The sequence below is a fragment of the Acomys minous genome (genome assembly GCF_964271855.1).
Source record: "Acomys minous genome assembly, chromosome: 1".
Classification (NCBI taxonomy): domain Eukaryota; kingdom Metazoa; phylum Chordata; class Mammalia; order Rodentia; family Muridae; genus Acomys; species Acomys minous.
Window position 1 is genome coordinate 70,806,553 of NC_140483.1, and position 23,086 is coordinate 70,829,638.

General features: G+C 44.8%; 1 long non-coding RNA gene across 1 annotated transcript; it reads right to left on the reverse strand.

The window, feature by feature from the left end:
* Positions 1-18,989: 18,989 nt before the first annotated feature.
* LOC311593488 lies at positions 18,990-21,409 on the reverse strand. Its single transcript, XR_014777724.1, has 3 exons — positions 21,174-21,409; positions 20,729-20,836; positions 18,990-19,123 (listed from the first exon to the last, which is right to left on the reverse strand). It is a non-coding gene; the product is annotated as an uncharacterized lncRNA (long non-coding RNA).
* Between the last annotated feature and the right edge of the window lie 1,677 nt (positions 21,410-23,086).

Genomic DNA, 23,086 nt, shown 5'->3' on the forward strand with positions numbered 1-23,086 from the left:
TTCCTGTGATAAAATATCATGACCAAAAGCAATTTAAAGAAAAACGGTTGGCTTGGCCTGTGATTCCAGAGGGTTAGCTTCCATAGTAGTGTGTGGGGGGAGGACAAGGCAGCAAGGGGTTGAGAGGCAGGAGGTGTGTATGAGAGAGGTGGGTGAGAGAAGGAGAAAGAGGGAGAGGAGACAGAGAGAGAGATAGAGAGAGAGATAGAGAGAGAGAGAGAGAGGGAGGGAGGAAGAGAGGGAGAGACAGGAAGGAAGGGAAGGAGGGAGGGGGGAGGCCGGGAGAAAGAGAGGCTTCAGTTGGCCTTAAACAGCTGGGAGAAGTAAAGAGGTGTCCACCCCGCTCCCTACTAACCTTCTTTCTCTGCTTCCTAATGCTGGGGGTTTGGTGGAAGGGAGGTAGAGGCTTAAGATACACCAATTAAAATAGCACTAAAAACTAGCAGCGACACAATGTTGTCCTCCAGACTAATTTAGGTGACAGGACCAGAGAGGCCAAGTGCGGAGTAGCTTGGATGTGCATGCATAGGATGAGGAAGGATATCAGGGAGCAGAGTAGGAGCTCAGCTATTGTCCTCATGCCATTGGTGTTTGAGTTGGTCAATTTTAGAGGCTGGTCTGGGTTGTCTCTTGAGGTGCACCCCTGGCTTGAGCCCACACATATCCTTGGCCTGACACCTTGGCTTGGCTTGAGGGAGTGATGACAATAACCTCATAAGGCCATTTCCACTGCATCTAGACTTCTCCATCAGTTCTTTGTGCAGTGTTAGCGAAGTCTTTCAAGAACCCTTCGAGGCAGATGTGTTCATACTTTTGGAGTCCCCTGAGTCCTTTGTGAGCAGTGGGGGTAGGTGGCCAAACACATTTATAGGGCATACAATGCATCCTAAACATTACAAGTGCAGAATTCCTGGCCAAGAGAGGTCTGTTTCTTGGTAAATTTTTGGCAAGCTTAATTTAGAAAATCCTATTTAGGGCTGGAGAGATGGCTAAGAGGTTAAGGACACTGACTGCTCCTCCAGAGGTTCTGAGTTCAATTCCCAGCAACCACATGGTGGCTCACAACCATGTATAATGTGATCTGGTGTCCTCTTCGGACATGCAGGTGTACTTGCAGCCAGAGCACTGTATACATAATAATAAATAAATACATCTTTAAAAAAAAAAAAAGAAAGTCCTGTTTATTTTCTCAACGAGGCCTGACGATTGAAGGTGTTAGTGTGTGCACAAGTTCCAAGTTAATTAATTCTCTGTGCAGGTAAGAAAAGCTCCTACTGTAAGACTTGTGTTGGGAGAGTCTTTTCCTGGAAGCCCAAACGAGAGACAGATTCCGGGATTGATGCAAACCCAAGAGGCTTTTGTTGATCCGACGCAATGAGAAGGAGGAGACCCTGAGCAGCAAAAGCAGTGGGTTTTTATACTCTTTACAGACGGAGATTTCAGCAACAACGTTTAGTACAAACTTGATTGGCTAACAGGGTGACCTTTAAGCTGATTGGCTGGGTGACCAGGGCTAAGTGAGGGGACCAGGGCCAGACCCCAGGAGGGAATTTTTCGTATGTTCTGGTCACTGTGACCTGTAGCTCTGATTGGTTGGCCCCGGGTGCAAGCGCCTAGGAACAGTTGCTAGTTGTGTGTTTGTGGCTCTCCCTGGAAACTCCCTGAGTTCCAGTTCAAGCTCAGGCCCTAAACACAAAATGGTGTTGATTTGGTCTCTACACTACCCAGCCTGAAAAAGGGCACACAGTTTCATGTGTTACTGCTGTGATAAAAATCCTTTCAAAAGCAACCTAAGGAAGGAAGTGCTTATTTGTTCACAGTGAACACCAGGGATTCTCTTGTCCCTGTCTGTCCAGTGCTGGGATTGCAAGTGTGTGCCTCCGTGCCTGGCGTTTTTCTTTTTTCTTTTTCTTTTTTTTTTCTTTCATCTAGACTGGACTGTTTATTTGCTTGGTATCCCTTGGGTGAGTCACAAAGCCTTTGTGGGTGACAATTTCATCATCCCCGGAATAGAAGTGATCATACAACCTACTTCTGAGGGTCTTCATAAAAAATAGCTTGCGAAGGTTTTGGAATCCCGGTGATAACCCAGAAAGATTGTCTTCAGAAACTGCAGCAGACATCTTCCCACAGTGTGATTTGTGAGAGATGTTTCAAAATTCCATGTGCAGATGCCTGCTCAGAGATGGGAAGAATGATGCGACAGATGAGCTTTAAAAAAAAATGCTTTGAGAAGATTTATTTCAATGTCTAAATGCAACGTAGAAGAAGCAAGCACACACGTTAATAAGTGTTAGCTCCACGCTTTGCAAAGGTTAATGTGTTTCCAGTCCCTGGGGATGTTGTTACCCGGTGGGTCTGAGCGAGGCCTGAGTTTGTGTGTCTAACTGGGCCCAGAGGAATGCCTGGCGTTTTTCACAGTGAGCACCAGGGGTTCTCCTGTCTCTGTCTCTCCAGTGCTGGGGTTGCAAGCGTGTGCCTCCATGTCTGGCGTTTTTCACCTGGACTCTGGCTTCTCATGCTTGCAAGACAAATCTTTACTGACTGAGCTATGCCCCTGGCCTTTGCCAGATGCCTCCCCCTTCTGGAGGAAACAATTCCTTTCTGTCCTTAGAGACGGCTTCCTAATTCCCACCAACCACATCCCATGCTCCCCAAGATCCATCCGGGGCTCACAGGGCACCCCTGCTAGGCTGTTCACTTTTGGAATTGCATTTAAACTTGTCTGTTTTCCTTATCCTCTTTGGATGGATCCAAAAGTAGCTGAGCTTCCTCTGAACATTTGGCTGTATTTTTGTTTGTTTTGAGATAGAATCTGGATATATAACCCAGGTGGTTTCACGCTTGCCATTCTCCCAAGTGCTGAGTTTACAGGTGTATGCTGTGTTGCCTGGCCTTGGTTAAACTCTTATATTTTTGGATATACTTATGGATTGTGGACCATCTGTTTCACTCTTCTTTAGCTTCCTGGGAACATTTGTTAGATCGGAAAATATGTTGTAATTATTCCAAACAACTGCACCACCCCCCAGCATGGGTACAGGTTTGTATAATATTGTTCTTGGCACACCTGGTTTTATGTTGTGAACTTCTTTCTTTTTAAAGATTCCTTTATTTAATATTTACTTTACATGTGTGTGTGCTGTGTCTGTGTACTCTGAGAGCAGAATAGGGTGTTGGTGTGCTCCTCTAGCACTCCCTACTTATTCCTTTGAGGCAGAATCTCTCCCTGTTCCTGGGCCTCACATTCTCCAAGGCTGAGGCTGGAAGCCAGGAGGCTTCAGTGATCTTCCCGTCTCTCCTCCTCAGAGTGGGCATTACAAGTGTGGATAGAATGCTTGGCTTGTTGTATAGGTGCTGGGATCTGAACTCTGGTCCTCAGGATGGTGTAGCAAGTGCTCCTAACTGTTGAGCCATTGCTTCAGCCCCTTGACCTCATTTTGAAGGCATGCTTTACTGGGCAGCAGCAAACTGTTGCTAGAATGTGATGATACATAAACCTGTAGGCCCAGAGACAAGCTGCATACAAACCTAGGACTCTAGAGGCAACACAGGTCAGCCATAAATGGTGGAGACAGAAACTGGGAGGAAACCTGTGAGGGAGAGGATAGTGTCTGAGAGGCCTCCTGGGTGGGAGGGAGGGAAATCCATGATTGAGGAGAGGAATGGTATTTTGAATTTTCCTACAACCCTAACTTGGATAGACCAGCATTTCTGACAGGTTTAGAAGAATTCTTTATTGGGATAATACAGCGGAACAGGGACTGAGGAGAGATGTACAGCAGTTCCAAGCCTCAGCCCTGTCATTTAGCGTGCGGTTCTGAACCTAACTGAGGATTTATTGCTCACCCAGTAGCCATGCGTTCTTGCTGGGGAACAGTTCAGTCAGGAAAGTATTTGGCTTGCAAGTGTGAGTTCCTGAGTTTTATCCCAAGAACCCATGTAAAGCTGCCAAGCTTGCATGTGCCTGTAATGCTAGTCCTGGGAGGCAGAAGCAGGGGGATGCTGGGTTGGACAGATCCTACTTGGTGAGCTCCAGGCCAGGGTAACAAGCTGGATGCTGGTGGCACAGGGCTTTAATCCCAGAATTTAAGAGGCAGAGGAAGGCTGATCTCTGTGAGTTCAAGGCCAGCTTGGTCTACAGAGTGAGCCCAGGTTATACACTGAGACTCTGCCTCAAACAAACAAACAAACAAACACAAAATAACCACCCTGACCCCCCAAAAAACCCCAAACAAGATGGATGGCACCAGAGGCAAGGTTGTCCTCTGAGTTCCACATACACATGCATGCACATGAGCTCACACACATGCATATACACATGCACACAAACATCCATGTGTTTGTTGTATGTGTTCCACTCTACTGTCCTGCATTTAAGTAAGGATTAAGTCTTTTGTGATGAACAAACTATGTTTATTTTTTGCTGTCTGGGTGGTTAAAAAGTCAGTGTTCAAGATGGTGCATAGGTAGTGACAAAAATCTGTTAATCTGGACCTTAAGAGAGTGGTAGAGTGAAGCCTTCACTTTGTGTTAGATACTGGCATGGATAAGTTTCACAGAGTTGATGCTATCTTTGTGAAGCCAGCGAGACTTTGGAGCTAAATGTTATTGCAGCAGAGCCTGGCGCAACCTCACTAACACAGTCCTGATTCTTCATGGTGATGAAATAGAAACATCAGTCAGTCTTTGAATTTTGTTTTCTTAAATTTAACACTAACTCAAGAGGAGCCTCTGGTACACCATTTGGCCCCAAACAACAACCCTAGTGCTATAATAATGATTGCTTTTATTGATTTCTTAGTAGAGTCAGAAGATGAGGTTTGCTGAACTGAGGGAGAGGGGGAGAAAAGGGATGGCAGTGAATACAAAATACATAATATTTTTGAGTGAAAATGATTGCATGAATCTCACCACCATATGGCTGGAGAGATGGCTTGCAGTTAACAGTGCATACTGCTTTTTACACGGAATCCAAGTTCAATTTCCAGCACCATGTCCTGTGGCTCACAGTCTCTTGTAACTGCCACTCCAGGGTATGCCTTTGTCTGGTCTCTGTGAACACTTGTACTCATATGCACACACTCACATGCAGATACACATACATACACATAATTAAAAATAAAAATAAGTATTAAAAAACTGCTTCATCACCATATGCCTGTGGTGGTTAGCTTTGCCAACTTAATGCAGTCTAGATTTTCTTGGGAATAAATAAAGTCTCAAAGAAGGTTTTTCTACATTGGGTTGGCTTATGGGCATGTCTTCAGTGGACTGTCTTGATTGTTCATTGATGTAGGAGGACCCAGGCCACTGTGGGCAGCACCATTACCTAAGCAGGGGACTGTGACCTGTGTAAGTGTGGAGAAATGGAGGCATGCGCAAGCAAGCAAGCAAGCAAGCAAGCAAGCAAGCAAGCGCGCGCACATGCACTCACCTCTCTCTGCTCCTAACTGTGCGTGAGATATAAGCAGCTGTCTCAGGCTCCTGACACTTGTAATGGAGTGACCTAGAACTGTGAGTTCAAACAAACACCTTTCTTTCGTAAGTTGCTTTTAGTCAGGATATTTTATCACAGTAACAAAAATGAAACCGGATCAACACACTAATAATAAAACAAAGAAAGGAAAGTAAGACAAAACAAACTCTTTCCAGGACAGTCTTCTTTAAAGCCCTGCATTTATCTTGTTCAAATGGCCCTCTTCTGTGCTGCCTTCCATCTGCCCTGGGATGACCTCTTGCACCTCACACCCTCTCCAACCCCAACACTCATTTGCAATTAATCAAAGCCTGTGCCGTGGCATGTCTCCTGCTGCTCTTCTGAACTGCTCTTTCGCTGTGAATCCCCATCAGAATTTTCTAGTGTCTGGGTCTTTTGTTATATTTTATGCTTCAGGCACCCAGATGGCAGGGTGACCTGGATTTAGCTAAGTTCCACTGTGCTTGGATGATGCAGGGGCAGACCTTGGGGGACAGCAGGGAGCACGGCTTCCTTACTTCATGGCTGCTCTGCTATATCTCTGTGCACCTGGCCTCTCAGTTTCTGCTTCTTGCAATTTATCTATTTCTATTAAAGCAAGTTCTTGTCATTTGGAAGTTTATTATCTTCTGAGAACTTCACTGTTCCTTATACAAAAACTACTGTGAAGGGATGTCTGCCTGTCTTTTTTCTTCTCTCTCTCCCTTCTTTTTTTTTGATATTTTATTATTTATTCATATTACATCTCAATTGTTATCCCATCCCTTGTATCCTCCCATTCCTCCCTCCCTCCTGCTTTCCCCTTACTCCCCTCCCCATGACTGTGACTGAGGGGGGCTTCCTCCCCTGTATAGGCTCATAGGGCATCAGGTCTCTTCTTGGTAGCCTGCTATTCTTCCTCCAAGTGCCACCAGGCCTCCCCATCAAGGGGACGTGGTCAAATATGGGGCACCAGAGTTCTTGTGAAAGTCAGACCTCACTCTCCACTCAACTGTGGAGAATGTCTTGTCCATTGGCTAGATCTGGGTAGGAGTTCGAAGTTTACTGCACCTATTGTCCCATGAAAGTCTTCACTAACCAGGAAAGTGGGATAGAGGGGAGGACATCCTATTGGGACTTTAGGTGAGAGAAGCATGGGAGGATGGGAAAACAGAAGGATCCAGAGGGTCCTAGAAATCTACAAGAAGAACATTATGATGGGTGGATCTGGGCCCAAGGGTCCTGCTCAAACTATGGTACCAGCCATTTTCTCTCTTCCTTCTATCCTCCCTCCTTCACTTCTTTCTTTCTTGTCTTTCTTTTTGTTTGATAGCACATATGAGGTTTAAGTTTCATTTTTTAAAAAAGTTTTTTAAAAGATGTATTTTATTTTATGGGTATTAATGCTTTTCCTGCATGCCTGTATGTGTACCATATACCACAAGATTCAGAAGAGGACATTAGATGCCTTGGAACTGGAGTTGCTTGTGCTTGTAAGCCACAACGTGGATGCTGGGAACTGAATCCAGGTCCTCTGCAGTGGGCAGTGTGTGCTCTTAACCACTGAGCCACCTCTGCAGTCCCTCACGTTTATTTTAAATTATGTGACTATGTGTGTGTTTGTGTGTATATTCGTGCTTGCCAGTAGAGTGCTAACAGGCCAGAGAGGGTGTCAGCTTCTCTGCAGCTGGAGTTACACACAGTTGTGAGTCATGATCTATGTACTAGGAACTAGTTTTTGGTCCTCTACAAGATGCTGAGCCAGCTCTCCATCGCTAAGATACCTTGTTCGCAGCTTTTTGAGGGACCAGAAGTCTCTCCTCCACAGGCTCCAAGTCTAGCCATACACGGGGACTATATCTGAATGCAGCTTCTCTCTGACTTGAAGCTTGCTCCTTCTCCCTTCAGGGCCTTGTATCCCCAATGCTGCTCCTCTCTTGCCAGCTTTGGGGGGAGTGCCCATTGTGTTGTCTTGAGAATGGTGTCTCTTCCAGCTGTTCTTCCATTTCAGGGGCTGGTCATGCCCCCAACCTCCTCATCGTGATGCTCGCTTCCCTAACCATGCCAGTTCCTTTCTGGACCCTGCCTCTGACCTGCCTCTAGTTTATAACTGACAGCAGGGTACTAATGGCTTCATAATGAAAAAGTAGTATTTCTGCCTCTTAGATTCCAGGCAATACTTTTGAAAAGTTGGTGTAGTTAGCCCTTTAAGTGGTCAGCAGAACTCACAGTGAACCCATTGGGGCCTGTTTAAAAATAATTTATTTAATTTTATCCTATGTGCATTGGTCAGAAGGTGTCAGAATCCCTGGAACTGGAATTTCAGACAGTTGTGAGATGCCGTGTGGGTTCTGGGACTTGAACCCGGGTCCTTTGGAAAAGCAGACAGTGCTCTAACTACTGAGCAATCTCACCAGCCCCTGTTTTTTTTTTTAATTTTTATTTTTAAGTGGGGAAAAATTTAAAAATTACTGCTTTGATTTCATTGCTTTTATAGATAGCTTAACTGTTTATCTCATCTTAGTTTAATTTTGATAGATATTATATAGCTAGACTTCATATATTTCATTTAGATTTTCCAGGTTATTGGTAATTTTTTTAGGTATGTCTTAATAATTTTAAAAATTCATAGATATCTGTTATAACTGCTCTCTTTTTACCTCTAATTTTGTTAATTTGGCTCTACTTTCTTCTTAGCTCATTTGGCTAAAGGTTTATCAACCTTGTTTATTTTTTCAAAGAATCAATTAGTTTCATCAATTCTTTATAGATTTTTAAATTTTCTTGTTTATTGAATTTCTGCCCTAATCTTAATTTTGTTTTAATATTAATGTTTTAGTTTTAGCTTGTTTTAGGTTTAATATTAATGTTTTAGGTTTAGCTTGTTCTCGTTTTTTTATGGTTTAAGGTGCTATAATGAAGTTATTTATTTCAGATTTCTCTGATTTTTTTAAAAGAAAAGATTTATTTTTTATGATTATGAATATTTACCTAAATGTATGTACATGCACCATGTGCATGCCTGGCACCCACAGAGGTCATAAAGGAGCACCATAGATGGTTGTCTATTGTCAGTCACCATGTGAGTGCTAGGAACCAAAGCCCAGCCCTTTGCAAGTGCAGAAAGAGCTCTTAACTGCAGAACCCTTTCTCCAGTCCTCTGATTTTTTTTTTAATTGAGGCACCTGTAGTTATAAACTTTCCCCTGCAATTGCACTTACTGTATCCTACAGCTTTTGGTGGGTTGTGTTCTCATTTTAACCGATGCTGGGGGCATTTTTATTTGCTTCTGATTTTTTTTCCCAATGGCTCAATGCCATTCAGTAGGTGTTGTTCACTCTCCATGGATTCTTTTCGTGTTGACCTTTAAGTTTCTTCTATTGGGGTCAGAGAGAACACCTGAAATTACTTCAAGTTGCCATTAAGAAAATACAGTAACAGTCACATAAAAACCACCTCTTCAGCTCCAGTCTTTCATGATGTAAAGGAACCAGATGCCACTGCATGCACTACGACGTTAGTTATGGTGGGTGTGGCAGAAAGAATAAAAGTGAGAGACTCGTGATCAGTAGTGGGATGAAAGCAGAAAGGGCAGCATAGCCACGTGTGTGCGGTGCGGAAGCTACTGCTCTTCAGTTCAGTCCTGAGCACCCGGCTCTTGTGGGGTGTGCTTAACAAGCACCTGGGGCTCTAGCTCCAGGGCACCCTATGCCTCTGACCTCCTACTGGCACCTGCGCTCATGTGCGCGCCCCCTGCCATATACACATAGTGAAAAACAAAATAAAATCTTAAAAAAGAAAAGGGGGTGCGGTAAGGATAGCAGAGATGAAAGAATGATGGCTAAAATAGACTGAAAAGACAGAGGGGCGGGGGAGAGATATAAAAGATGTAATCAGACGATGTAGTGTGGCTCTCAGGACACTGAGACACAGTGGCTTCCAAACCAGGCTGGTCTGTGCCTTTGGGAAAGTCTATGAGAGAGCACAGAGCAGGACAGAGCTGGCTGGCTGACATTGGCTGTGCAATAAAGGAGGAATTAAGGGACAAAGGGAGACAGCTGGCTGTGTGTAGAGTGAATCCTGTCTCATCTGCCAGATGCGTCTTCTCCTGGTGCTCTTTCCTGGGTTCCTAGATGTCCATCACGCTGGATGCTTGTTTGTAAGGTTCAGTCACCAATGCTAAACTCCTCAGTGAAAGAGCCTTTGAGGTAGGGTTACATATGCTGGTCCCGCCTCTGAGCGGTCCTTCCTGACGGCCAGTGGATGCTTTGAAGCCTCATCTGTTTCCCTGCAGACCCTGGTTCTGAGCAGGTTTCTATCTTGCTGAATACAGTGATTCTGATTCTGTCTCTCCCCACAGTCTAGAGTTTACACTGCTGGCTGGTATTCAGTGTCTGGTCTCTGACACTCACTCTGGGGTTCATAAGTGTGCAGTTCACACAGAGTCTGGGGTAGCCAAGCTTCCCTCTGGAGGGGCCTTTTAAAAACTTAAAATTCACTTGTTTGTCTGTGTGTACATGTGCTTTTGTGAATGAGTGTGTGTATGTATGTGTGTGTGTGTGTGTGTGTGTGTGTGTGTGTGACTGTGCCATGGTGTGTGAGTGGCCACTGAAGGGCAATTTGTGGTGCCAATTTTTTTTCTTACTCCATATAGGCCCTGGGGATTGAACTCAGGTCATCAGGCTTGGCTGTAGTCCTCTTATTTGCTGAGCCATGTCAGCTGCCCAGGAAGGGTCTTTTAATCAGAGACTTCTTGCTTTTGTTCCTGTGAAGTGTCAAGAAGAGAGGTTCACCCACTGCCTCCCTTTCCTCTGTGGGAATTGTAAGACCCTTTCGCTTTCTTCCTCCTTCATCTTCTTCTCCTCAAAGACATTTAAGAATGTCTATTTCTCGGCCTGTGAGATGGCTCAGCACGTAAAGGGGCTTGATGCCAAGTGTGGCAGTCTCAGTTCCATCGCTGGATCCCACATGGTTAAAGGAGAGAACTCACTCTGATCTCCATATTTGTATCACCCTCTCCCTTCTCAATAAATAAATGTAAAATAAAGCCTGTTGCTTAAAGTACAGTGCTGATTTCCTGAGGCTCTGTCTTATGCTGTGGCTATGGCCACTCCTCCTCCTTGGTATGGAGAAGCTCTCCAAACCATGCCATCCTTCCAGGAGAGATTCTGGCCTCTGCCATTCTGCTCTGGAAAGTTTCCCTGTGTTATTTGCTTCTGAAAAAATGGCATTTCTTTCCAGCCATCTCCCTCTCGTGAAGTTGTTATTCAACTTCCACAGTTTATTCCAGAAATATTAGCTGACTATGTTGTGTGACACCCATCACCACATATGCATATTTAGCAGACCATGCTGTGTGGCACCCATCACCACACATCTATGTTTATCAGACATGCTGTGCAACATCCATCACCTCGCATCCATGTTTTCAGCAGACTTTTCAATTTCTCTCACTGCCTTCACCAGCTTTGCAGGTGGATTTTGAGGGGGATAATTTCTGTATGTTACTCATCTTATCATTATGACAAACTATCTGACAAAAGCAACTTAAGGGAGAAAAAGTTTATTTTCACTCACAGTTGAAGGGTACACAGTCCTTTATGCTGGGGAAGGCATGGTGGCCGGAGCAGGAGGCAGCTAATAACTTTGCAGCCATAGTCAGAAAATGGAAAGCAATGGAGACAGGTGCTCACCTTACATTCTCCTTTAAAGTTCTTTTTTATTGATTTGGAATTTTATACATGCACATATTCAATGTACTTTGCTCGTATCCACTCCTAATCCCCCTGCTCCCTCTAATCTCTTTCTTCTTTTTATTCAGTTTAGGACCCCAGCCAGTAAGGTAGTGCTGTCTACATTCTGGGTGGGGGATTTTTCATTAATTTGATCTAGATAACTCCTCCGTACATGTGTGCAGGGATCTGTTTCCATAGCAATTCTATATCTCATCGAGCTGATGGTTCAGATTAGCCATCCCACTTTCACCTAAAATCATCTTGCATAAAAAGTTCTGCATAGGTAACAAGAGAGGTGGAAGAGCACACCATTTATAGCAGAGGATGCTGGAAGTCTGCTCTGCCCACAAGCTTAGCAACTACTGCCGCAGGCATCCTTGGAAATGAGCTACTCCTGGCTGTGCCCCACGAAGGTGACAAACTGACTGCTCCTGGGTCCATGGGCTTGGTGGTCAGGGGACTCTACGGGTGGAGGCCAAGGAATCTATCACACCGTCTTGGCTAACTTGTTCCCCAAAAAGACCAAGCATATTCTTCACTTTTCTTTTTCTTTTTTACTGTTTTATTAAGCTAATTAAGATTTCTTAAGTTCGTTCTTTTGATGGTTTCCTGCATATGTGTAGTGTGTTTTGATCACTGTCTCCCCTGCCTCTTATCTCCCTTCCACTCCCACTATCCCCACCCTCACAAGTCCCTTTCCCAGGCTCACGTCTATTTTGTTTTGTAACTCACTGCCCTTTTCCTAGAATCTGTCAGCAGCTCATAGTTCATCAGGGAAAGGGTAGGGCGACATGGCCCCTCTCTTATCTATGCTCGGCTGTTGACAGGCTCATCTTCTACAGGCCCATTGGAGGCAGCTCTTGCCACAATGGGGCTGTGATCGCATGGGCTGTGTCATGGCCACAGAATAGTATTTCATCTCTTCTCCCTCTCCTCTCTTCTGCACTGTTCCTCTAGAGAAGGTGCTGTGAGTGTCTTCTTGAGGGCTGAGTGGTGGACAAACCATCACTTACTCTCAGTGTTATGAGCAGCCATGCATCCCTGCACTTGCTGCCTTTGATTATAAAGGGAACATTCTTTAATTAAGGCCGAGGATATCAATGCCTATGGATGTGAGCATAAGTGTTTAGAAGGCAACCTGGTAGAGTGTCAGTCCAGCCAACAGTGATAACCGCCACCCCACCCCCACAGTATCTGAGACCTACTCAAGCCAAGTTTGTTTGCTTTATCCTTTTTTATGTTTTATGTGACATAGTCTCACTACGTAGTCCTGGCTGGCCCAGATCCAGCTATATAGACCTGGCTGGCCTCAAATTCATAGAGGGCAGCCTGCCTCTGTCTCCTGAGACGTGGGTGTTAAACCTGGCTTACAGTACTCTTTTTTTTTTCTGGTACTTCTTTTTCTGCTTTCAGCATCTTTATGGAGACACTACGTGCACACCATATAATTCACCCATTTTGAGTGTACAATTCAGTATCCTCCAGAATATTTGCTACTTACCTAACCAACATCAATTCTAAGACATCTTTCCTTACCTTATAAAGAAATACACACCAGCAGTCACTTTTCATTCCTATCCTACCTCTTGGTCCTAGGTAGCCATAAATGTATGTTTCCTCTGTAGATTTGCTTAAGACGTATTATGAAAATGAAACCATTGTAATGTAGCCTTTAGCGACTGGCTTCCTACAATTAATATCATGTTTTAAATATTTATCCATGCTGCATGTATAAGCACTTCGTTCTCTTTTAATGGCCTCATACTAATCCACTCTGTGGATATACATTCCACATTTTATGTATTCATTAATTTTCCAGTGGCATTTGAATAATTTTCACTTTTGGTTTGTTATGAAAAAAACATTTTAAAGCATTCAAGTTCGAGTTTTCTGTGGCCCTGTTTTTCTCATTTCTTTTGGATCTAAGACTTAGATTGTTTCATCATATGGCAACTCCATATTTAATATCTGAGAGACCTGAGAACCATTTTCCAAAGTACTTGGGCTCTTTTATAGTACCTCGCCACCCACCACAATGTGTGAGAATTCTGGTTTCTTTCCATCCTTATGATGATGGTTGTTTTCTGTCTCTGCTCCACCTACTCAAACACAATCCCCTGTGTCCCAGGTGTCTCTGGCTTTTGGCCCAACTCCAAGGTGGACATTATTGTGATGTAACTGTGCCCTCTCCCAAGGTCTTAATCTTCCCAGTCGATGGTTTTAAGACTTACAGACCCTGGGAGGTGATGAGGGCATGAGGTAGACATCTCATCAATGAGATTAGTGTCCTCCTAAAGACACCAGGGATCTTCCTGGGTCCACCCACCCTGTGAGAGTTTTTTCTAGAAAAGGCCTTCTATGGATATGGCAATAGATCCCAGTAGACATCTCACCTGTCTTGATATTGTGTTTCAGGAGATACCCAATGTGACCATCTGTGGTGGTTTGAATAAGGATGGCCCCCATAGTCTCATATATTTGAATGCTTAGTCACCAGAGAGTGGCACTATTTGCAAGGATTAGGAGGCATGGCTTTGTTGGAGGAAGTGTGTCATCGAAGGTGAGCTTTGAGGTTCCAAAAGCCCATGCCAAGTCCAGGGACTCTTTCTCTGCCTGTGTATGATGGTGTTGCTCTCAGCTACTGCTCCAGCCCCTGCCTGCCTGCCATTATGCTCCCTGTCATTATGATAATGGACTAAACCTCTGAATCTGTAAGCCAGCTCCAATTAATTACCTCTCTTATAAGAGTTACCTTAGTTATAATGTCCCTTCATAGCAATAGACAGTGACTGAAACACAGTCAGTGTTGACTGTCAACTTGACAGGGTTTGGAATCACCCAGGAGACAAGCCACCAGGTGTATCCATGAGAGATTATCTTGGTTAGGTTAGTGAAAGTGGGAAAACACTAAATGCAACATCCAACTACTGTTCTCTTAAACACAGCCACTCTTGTTTCTTCTCTGTCTCTTTTCAGGTCTTTTAGTTATATATTTGAATACTGACACAATTTATCTAAAGAAAAAGCGTTGGGGGTTTGGTCTGGTGCTATGTGTTCTAATGCTGGTTACTGGCTCCCAAGACCTGGTTACACTCTAGAACAGCACATTCTCATGTACACCAAGTGATGCTGTGCAGCTTCGCTCCCCAGTTATCTCTGATTGACAGCCTGGCCTGGGCAGAAGAGAGCTAGGTGGAAGTTAGGTCCTGGGCATGGGATCTGAGGGGACCATGAGACGGTAGAAAAGGATGGAAGGAAGAAGATGGGAAAGAGGACATGGCCTGATGGAGCAGACCCAGCCCAGACAGGACGACTCATTGGCAAGTAATTTGGGGTGTGTAGCTGGGAGAGAGCAGAATAGCTCAGAGGGTTGATATCTGACCAGATCTAGTGCTTTAAGCTTATAAGATAAATTATTTTTGTGTTTAGAGGGGTTAAAAAACTGTTGCTTTATTAATTTATTTTTTTAATTAAAATTTTTTTGCTTTATTAATTTCATGCTATAAGAAAGTGTTTTCTTTCTATATGAGTGTGAGTTCTCTTTTTCTTGTTCAATCTTTTTTTTGACTGCATATGCATATGTACATATGGTGTGTGTGTGTGTGTGTGTGTGCACGTGTGCATGTGCTCACGGGTGCACAAGTGTCTATCTGTCTGTGAATGTGCATGTGGAGGCCTGAGGTTGATGTTAAGAGTCTTAACCCATTATCTTCATTGAGAGTTGGCAACAAAGGCCCAGCCTGGGCAAGTCAGTGGCTGCTTTGAGAACCGCCAGCCTCCTGCTTCCGCAGGCAGGTACTGCAGTGGGCAGACTGGCACTAGAAAGATGACAGCAGTGATCTGTGCTGACAGGCAGGTGAGTGGAGTGAGCTGGGAAGCTCTAGGTGGCCAGCAGCTCATGGAAGCCAAATCCCAGGGGGCCAGAAATGAATTCTTCAGGGAGAATGGGAGCCCCTTTTCCCCTCAGAATAAATGACAAAATCAGATGATCTTTGATGAAACAGATGATGCTGGCCAATTTATTTCATGTGAGACAGGGACCTATAAACCTTGGGCAGTGGGAGGGGTTTTAAGGGTGAATGTGTTTGATTTGTAGTGGCTAAGGGTGCCAGGATACTTCAGTCTTACCGTAAGAAGAGGAGCACTATATGGAATTCTCCTATGGGTGGGGGAAGAACTCCAGGCATGGTTAAAGGTCATTGGTTGAAAGCCAAGCCACCAAGACATCATCTTAGCAAAGGGCAGGAATATCCAGGAATCCTCAGGTGCTTGCTGAACGTACTTCTTATCAGGAAAGGAGTAGGCTTATAATCTCCCTGTGATGCTCCTTAGAGGATCTGGGTTCCACAGATCAGGAGGAGAGGGAACCCAGTTGAGAAAGGGAGTCTACCATCTTATACTGAGCTCATACTATCCAGAAGTGCAGTTGAGTCCCACCAGTCTCACACAGCCTTGCCCACAGACTGACCTAATGTAGAGAATAGTTCACTGAGACTTCATTCCCAGGTGATTTTCAATGATTTCAAGTTGTCAATTAAAACAATCTCAAACGGGCTACCAATTGCTGTCCTAATGGTCCAAACTTGTGCTTTATGAAGGACTTTATATACCCTCAGTCTCCACCCCCGGAGATCAGGACACTCTCCCTCATTTCTTTGAGAGTTTTTGATTGATAATTCAGTAAGCGAATAACCACTGTGATTTCTCAACCAGAAAAAATCTATGTTTTAAGGCCTACTTCTAATTGTGGAATAAAGCATGCTGCTTTCTGTTGAAGTAATTTCAGGCACCAGTGAGCAAGGAAGGGAGGACTTTGTGGGAGTATGGGATCCATTCTGTGTCCCTGAGATTGTGCTGTCCTGGTTGCTGGCAATGTGGAGAGGCACATATAAGGTTTCTCTCCTTTAGCTTGGGGATCCAGGTGTTTGGGGGAATCAAATGTTTTGGGGACCCAAACACTTGGGGGGAATTAGGTCCAAATTCAAAGTTCAAATTACAATGAAGAGACTTTTGTTGTCAAATAAAATTGCTGGTACATCTACAGAGAGGGCTATGATGGAGCCTGGCAGAGCACAAATATCAAAAACTCCTATAATTGGATCCTGGAGCTACTGAGAGCAGACACCATACCGTGATGATCAAGAGTCCCAGAAGAGCAGGAAGGTTGAGGTCAGCCACACGTCACATGTGAGGGGCATCATTACTCTGCAGCTAGGAGACTGGCAAGAAACCAGGTTGAGGCCATCTTCAAAAGAGAATGGAAAGTAGATAAAGAAGCTGGCCAAGGAGGACCAGGCCAGAATACCCACACCAGCAGTGGCCAGAATTAGTTTTGGGGCATGCTGGCCGTCTGGTTCAAGGTGGCTGGCCAATTTAGGGGCTCTAGATCTGTGCGTGTGAGTGAATGATGAGGGTAAGGCAGGAGTGTAGATAAACTAGAGTTCAAGAATGTCATGGCAGCTGCAAAGATCATCCAGACACGGAAGGGACCGCTGACAAGGACCGCTAAGAGGAAGGCTCCTGAGAAAACCGTCATACCGACAACTCCTACAGAGCCAAGTGAAACTGCCGCACTGACCTCAGTTATTCAAGAACCAGTGAATGAAGGTGCCAACATGAGCGCCCCTGAGCCGATACAACCTGGCCCGGAGGGTGCCGGCATTTGTGTTGAGGAACCAGCCAGCTCCTAGGCTGAGATCGCATAGGCCCATAGGTCTGGCAGCTGGTTCATGGTCAATGATGTGAAAATAAAATTTCACCACATGGTAGTTTTCCTGTTGGTGACAATAAAATAAATCGACTGTGGAAAAAAAAAAAAAAGAATGTCATGGCAACTCTGAGAGCTGGGACTTATCATCATCTCATTAAGTGGAAGCCAGGCACAAAGGGTTCTTAGGGTGTCTTAAGTAGAGTTATTATTGCTGTGATGAAGCACTATAGCCAAAAAGCAAGTTGGGGAGGAAAGAGTTTATTTGGCCTATACTTTCATATTGCTGTTAAATCACCAAAGGAAGTCAAGACATCAACTAAAACAGAGCAGGAACCTGGAGGTAGGAGCCAATGTGGAGGCCATGGAGGAGTGCTGCTTCCTGGCTTGCTTCCCATGGCCTGTTTCTCTCTCTCTCTCTCTCTCTCTCTCTCTCTCTCTCTCTCTCTCTCTCTCTCTCTCCCTCTCTTCCTTTCCTTCCTTCCTTCCTTTCTTATTTTTTAGAAGATACTCATCTTTTTTTTTTTTGAGACAGGATTTCTCTGTGTAGCCTTGACTATCCTGGACTCATTTTGTAGACCAGGCTGGCCTCAAACTCACAGAGATCCTCCTGCCTCTGCCTCCCAAGTGCTGGGATTAAAGGTGTGTGCCACCACCCCCCAGCTCATCTTTATTTTTTATTTATTTTTTTCATCTTTATTTTTTATATCCATTTATTTTTTTGGCATTTTGAGACAGGGTTTCTCTGTGTACCCTTGGTTGTCCTAGACTGGCTTTGTAGACCAGGCTGGCCTCAAACTCACAGAGATCCACTGTACCCCCGACCTCTGCCTCTTGAGTACTGGCAGGCCCACATCTTAACCAAGACTGCTTATGTATGTTCACATCCTGCCCTCTGTTTACACCTGAACCTCATGTCAGGATTTGAGGGTGATTGGGTCTTTGTTCCTCCTTCTAATGTGGTCACAGTGACTAGACTAATTTCTCTGTTTTTCACTAACTCTTGTCCAGTTGACCGTTTGAGCATGGGTGACTGAACCTGGTTTGTTAGCACAGCCACGGCTCAGGTTTTGCCTCGCAGTTCTGATAATATTATATGAAATAAACAGCAAAACTAGAGACAGAATCACAGTCATTTAAGGGAGTGACAGCTTTTTTGGAAACATTTAGATGTTTGGAAAGTACTTGCCTCCTGGCTAATAGAACATCCCTTACCTGAGAAGGCCATGCTGAAGTTGGTGTTGTCATGGAGACAACTTGAGATAACGTGAGTGATCCTCATCGAAGACCAATCAGAAGATGCTCCTGTGCTCTCACAAGAGGGACTCGTCTCAGTATAGGAGAGGGAAGAGGCCAGAGCTGAGGGCTCAGTTGGAGAGAGGGGGCAGGTGTGATGGAGCTCTGAGAATGGAGTCTAAGCATCTTCCGTAGCTTCAGCAGAGAAAGTAGCACACACTTAACAGTTGCATTCCATCTTTGTGTGTGTGTGTGTGTGTGTGTGTGTGTGTGTGTGTGTGTGTGTGTGTGTGTGTGTATGGGTTTGTATGCATGTCTGTATGTGTGCAAGTGTGTGTGCATGTGGAGGCTGGGGTCAATCTTGGGTGTTTTTGGAGACAGGGTCTCTGGCTGGTTTGAGGCTTTCCAATTAGGCTAGACTGGTCTGCGAGAGAGCCTCAGGGATCATCCTGTCTCTCTTCCCTCAGCACTGGGATTACAAGCATGCGCCACTGTGCTCAGATATCTTTTTTTAAAATATGTGAGTTCTGGGGAATCAAAGTGAGGTTCTTATGCATGCGCAGTAAGCACTTCACTCGGTCAGCCAGCTGCTCAGCCACTCTTCATCCATTTCCTCCTTTTCTCCTCTCCTGTCCTGCCTACTGCTACCAGCACAGCTTCTCTCATGTGGCCGTGCACTGTACACCCCGTCACCACTACCTGAGCAGAAGTGAGGGTGCAGCCAGTTTACAGAGGGGAAAGTTGAGGCTCAGAAACAAGATCACTTTCTAGAGGTCACACGGATGCAACAGACTGCTCCCCTCTCAGGCCCCCTCTTCCTTCACTGTGGCAATTCAGAACCTATTGACTTCTGGGCTTTGAGGTGAAAAGGACACTGATGTAGGAGATGCCATTGCTGCCTGCCTGTGTTGGTGAAGTGTACTACCCATGAGGCTCTTGGCTGAACTGTAGACATAAGTCACATTTATGGCTTCATGTTCGATGACCCTATGAATAAATGGCATTAATATTTCCATTATATGCCCCAGGGCACTTGCTTTCAGAAGAAAAAGCCCCCCCCCTTTTTTTTTTGCCATAGGAGGGGTTCCTAGATCAGAGACTGGGAAATTATCTTTTGGGAAACAAGAGAATAATGATACCCCAGGGTTCAGCAGAACTGTCTCATGCGGGACACTGGGTTAGAGTTGGCCTGTCACCCATTCACCTCCAGACACAGAAATAACAACGGCCACCACTTTTCAGACGGCTCTTGTATGAGTCAGGATCTCTAGAGGAGTGTGAACTGGGCGAGTGTGAACTGAAAGGAGAGTTAGTAAGTTGGCTTACACCATGCAACTCGGGCAGTCTGACAGTGGAGAGGATGAGAAGCCAGTGGCTGCTCAGCTCATGAGTATGTCCCAGGCTGGTGCTTAAGGCTTGGAGGACTCCTGTGGAATCACAGCTAGAGCAGGTTAGGATACCGAAGAGCTTCAGCTCTCATGTCAGGAAAGGGGTTCCTCTGTCAGTTAATCCTCCCTGGAAAAGCCCTTACAGCTCCACCTAGAGGCATGACTTTAGTTGATTTCATATCCAGTCATGTTGATGATCAAGATTGACTACAGCTCCCTTGGGTTGGGTCTCATAATATACACACTCATAGATACATACACACACACACACACATCTACACATACATAGATTCACACACATATATATATCCACACATAAACAAATTTATGTACATTCATCCATATGCACATTCATCCACACATCCACACATATATACACAATTCATACATGCAGACATATACGTATTCATCCATCCATGCACATACATAGACATATATATGTGTATATTACATACCCAGACATATATACATATACACATACATGCACACACATATGAACACACACACACACACACATGTATATGTGGCCTCATTTTAATTAAATTCTTCAATGTATAATTTTGCTCATGAGGAAATAGGTTTGATACTGTGGAGATTTGAGTAGGAACAGCCCCCTTTAGGCTCATAGATTTGAACTTGGTCACGAGGGAGTGGGACTATTAGGAGGACTATTAGCCTTGTCGCAGTGGGTATAGCCTTGTCGGAGGAAGTGTGTCCTTGGGATGGGGATGGGCGTTGATGTTTCAAATGCTTGAGCTAGGCTCAGTGTGTCTCTCTCTTCCTGCTACCTGCCTATCCAGATGTGGAACTCTTGGTTCCTTTTCTAGCACCATGTCTACATGTGCACCACCATGCTTCCGGCCATGATGGTAATGGACTAAACCTCTGAAACTGTAAGCCAACTCCAATGAAAAAAATTTTTTTTAAAGATTTATTACATATACAGTATTCTGCTTGCATGTACACCTACTCACCAGAAGAGGGAACCAGATCTCATGATAGATGGTTATGAGCCATCAATGTGGTTGCTGGGAATTGAACTCAGGACCTCTGGAAGAGTAGAGGGTGCTCTTAACCACTGAGCCATCTTTCCAGCCCCCAAATGTTTTTATTTATAAGGGTTTCTATGGTCTTGGTGTGCCTGCACAGCAGTAGAATTTCTAACTAAGACAGGTGTGGTATATTACCTTGCTCAGAGTCCTACCGTTCGTAAAAACAGGAGTCAAGGCTTTGCAGAGTCTGGTTGTCGCTGAAGTCTTCATTTTATCCACGAAATACTAAAGAATCCCAGCAGGTACTTGCCAGGAAGACCCTGTTGGCATAAAAGTGTCTTTAGAATGACTCACTACTCTCCAGAAAAGGTCAGGGCCACCCGGCGGGAACAGAACTAACATTTACTTAATGTGTACGCAGCACTTTCCCCACACCCTCCCTCTTCTCTTACAGCAATCCCTGTGAAAATAGGTCACGGATGGACCTGCTTCATTATGAAAATAATTGCATCAGTGGGAAAAAGTGTTTCGAAGCCAGAGAGTTTGGGACTCAATTATAGTTACATCTTAGAAAGTGTATTTCAAAAATGAAGATTAAAAAAAAAATACGACAACCATTAAAAAAAATCTCTAAGTTGAAAACAACAGAGACATCACCACGGAAATCTTCAATGGTGGAGTTAGGGGGCGCCTGGAAAGCCTCTCTTGATTGGTTCCTAAGTTGGAAAGTGAATCGAAGTGTCTTCTCTCCTCTGGGCGTGTGGCTACTTGGTGAATAATCCAAGTTCTCAACTGCCCACAGAACTGATTTCTCCTTAGGCTCCAGGTTTGAGGAAATGTATGCGACAATGCCACTCTTTCATGGCACAAGTGCTTCCCAGAAGATCAACTTCCCACTGTCCAGTCAATGAGCCACACACTAGGGGCCCTATAGGACTCTGCTTCTGTGGGAGGGTGTCTAAAGATCCTAGCAGGGGCACAGTTGCTCATTAGGGAGAGTCACCCTCTATGACATAGCATGCAGCTTTTGGAGGGTGCACACAGCCTTGAGAAGGGAGGAGACACTTCCGTACTCAGCCAGATCAACCAAATCAACCCCGTCGATGACTGACAGACAGATTGCCCTCACGTCCCTTAGCTTCCTGTCTGAAGACGGACTGCTGAGACTTCCAGATTTTTGGGTCCTGAAATGAATGACTTGGGGACACCTCGATAGTGATAGAAACAGAGACAGTTTATTGAGAAAGAGAAAAGGACTCCACTGAGTGGAAGCGGGGTAGAGAACTGGGGTGGATTTGGGGCTCAAACAAGAGTCCGTTACAGTGCATTCATTCACGTAGCCCCACCTCCCTTTCCCATGACGGCAGGGTTGCGTTTGCTCATGCTCTATTTCCTTACGCATAGCCCTGGTGGGGGGGGGAGCTCTCTAGTCTTCCCGCCAACTGGATTCTTTCGTATGTTAATACTTACACCTTTGCCTTTATGCCCTGCTCTTCCATCACAGTCTGGGGCTTCTGGCTTTTCCAGCTGGTGCCCAACAGAAGGAACTGAATGTCCCAGCAAGCGTTTGACTCTGGCCAACAAGGAGACAGAGGGGAGCGAAGCTTTTGAAGGGAGCTTGTGCTTTGTTCTCTGCCTTTACACATTTGGTTGATTTCTTTCTTTCTATCAGTGGTCGGTGTGAGTGAAAGTCCCTGGAAAGAATTCCACTTTTCATGAAACCTTCAGCAAGGTTGCTTGCTGTCTAGTGAGAACTCAATGGCTCTGGAGAGGTTGGGACATTGTAGGTCCTAGAGATAAATTACACTTCATCTTGGCTATCTTTAGCCCCCTTCACAGCCATTCCTTGGCCACTTCTGTGTCTGACCTAACATCGTTGTAACTAAAAGGTCACTAGCTTCCGTCAATGTCACTAGCTAGCTTCTGAAAACCTGTGCTGTTCTGTAACCCATCATCCTGGCATTTCCATCACATTGGAGAAAGCCCCTTCCCTTATACTATGAAACTTTATGAAACTGTTACTTCATTGGGACACTGTCACTCAATTTGGCTCCATAACCAACTGTCTCTGAACCTCCTTGAGAGCCTAATTTTTGTGCCAACATCTGTATGAATTCAATTAAAGAAAGAAAAGAAAAACTAAAATCTTTCTATAGTTGGGCATGGTAGTGCTACCTTTAATCCCAGCACTCAGGAGGCAGAGGCATGTGGAGTTTGAGGCCGGCCTCAACTGTAGTGAGTTCCAGGGCAGCCAGGGCTTTGGAGAGAGAGAGAAAGAGAGAGAGAGAGAGAGAGAGAGAGAGAGAGAGAGAGAGAGAGAGAGAGAGAGAGAGAAGAGGGGGGGAAGGAGAGAACAAAACCAAAGAAACAAACCAAAACCAAAACCAAAACCAAAACTAAATCTTTCCCCAGCTCCCTTGCTCTCTCTGCCTTCAAGCTAATTTGACTAAATGGGGCAGAACTGGCCACCAGGGGCACTAATAACATCTTGAAAATTTGTTCTTAACTGATTAGAAAATCCAGTGTCTTCAAAGAAAATGGGCTCATTTATCACCTCTCCCAGAACGCTG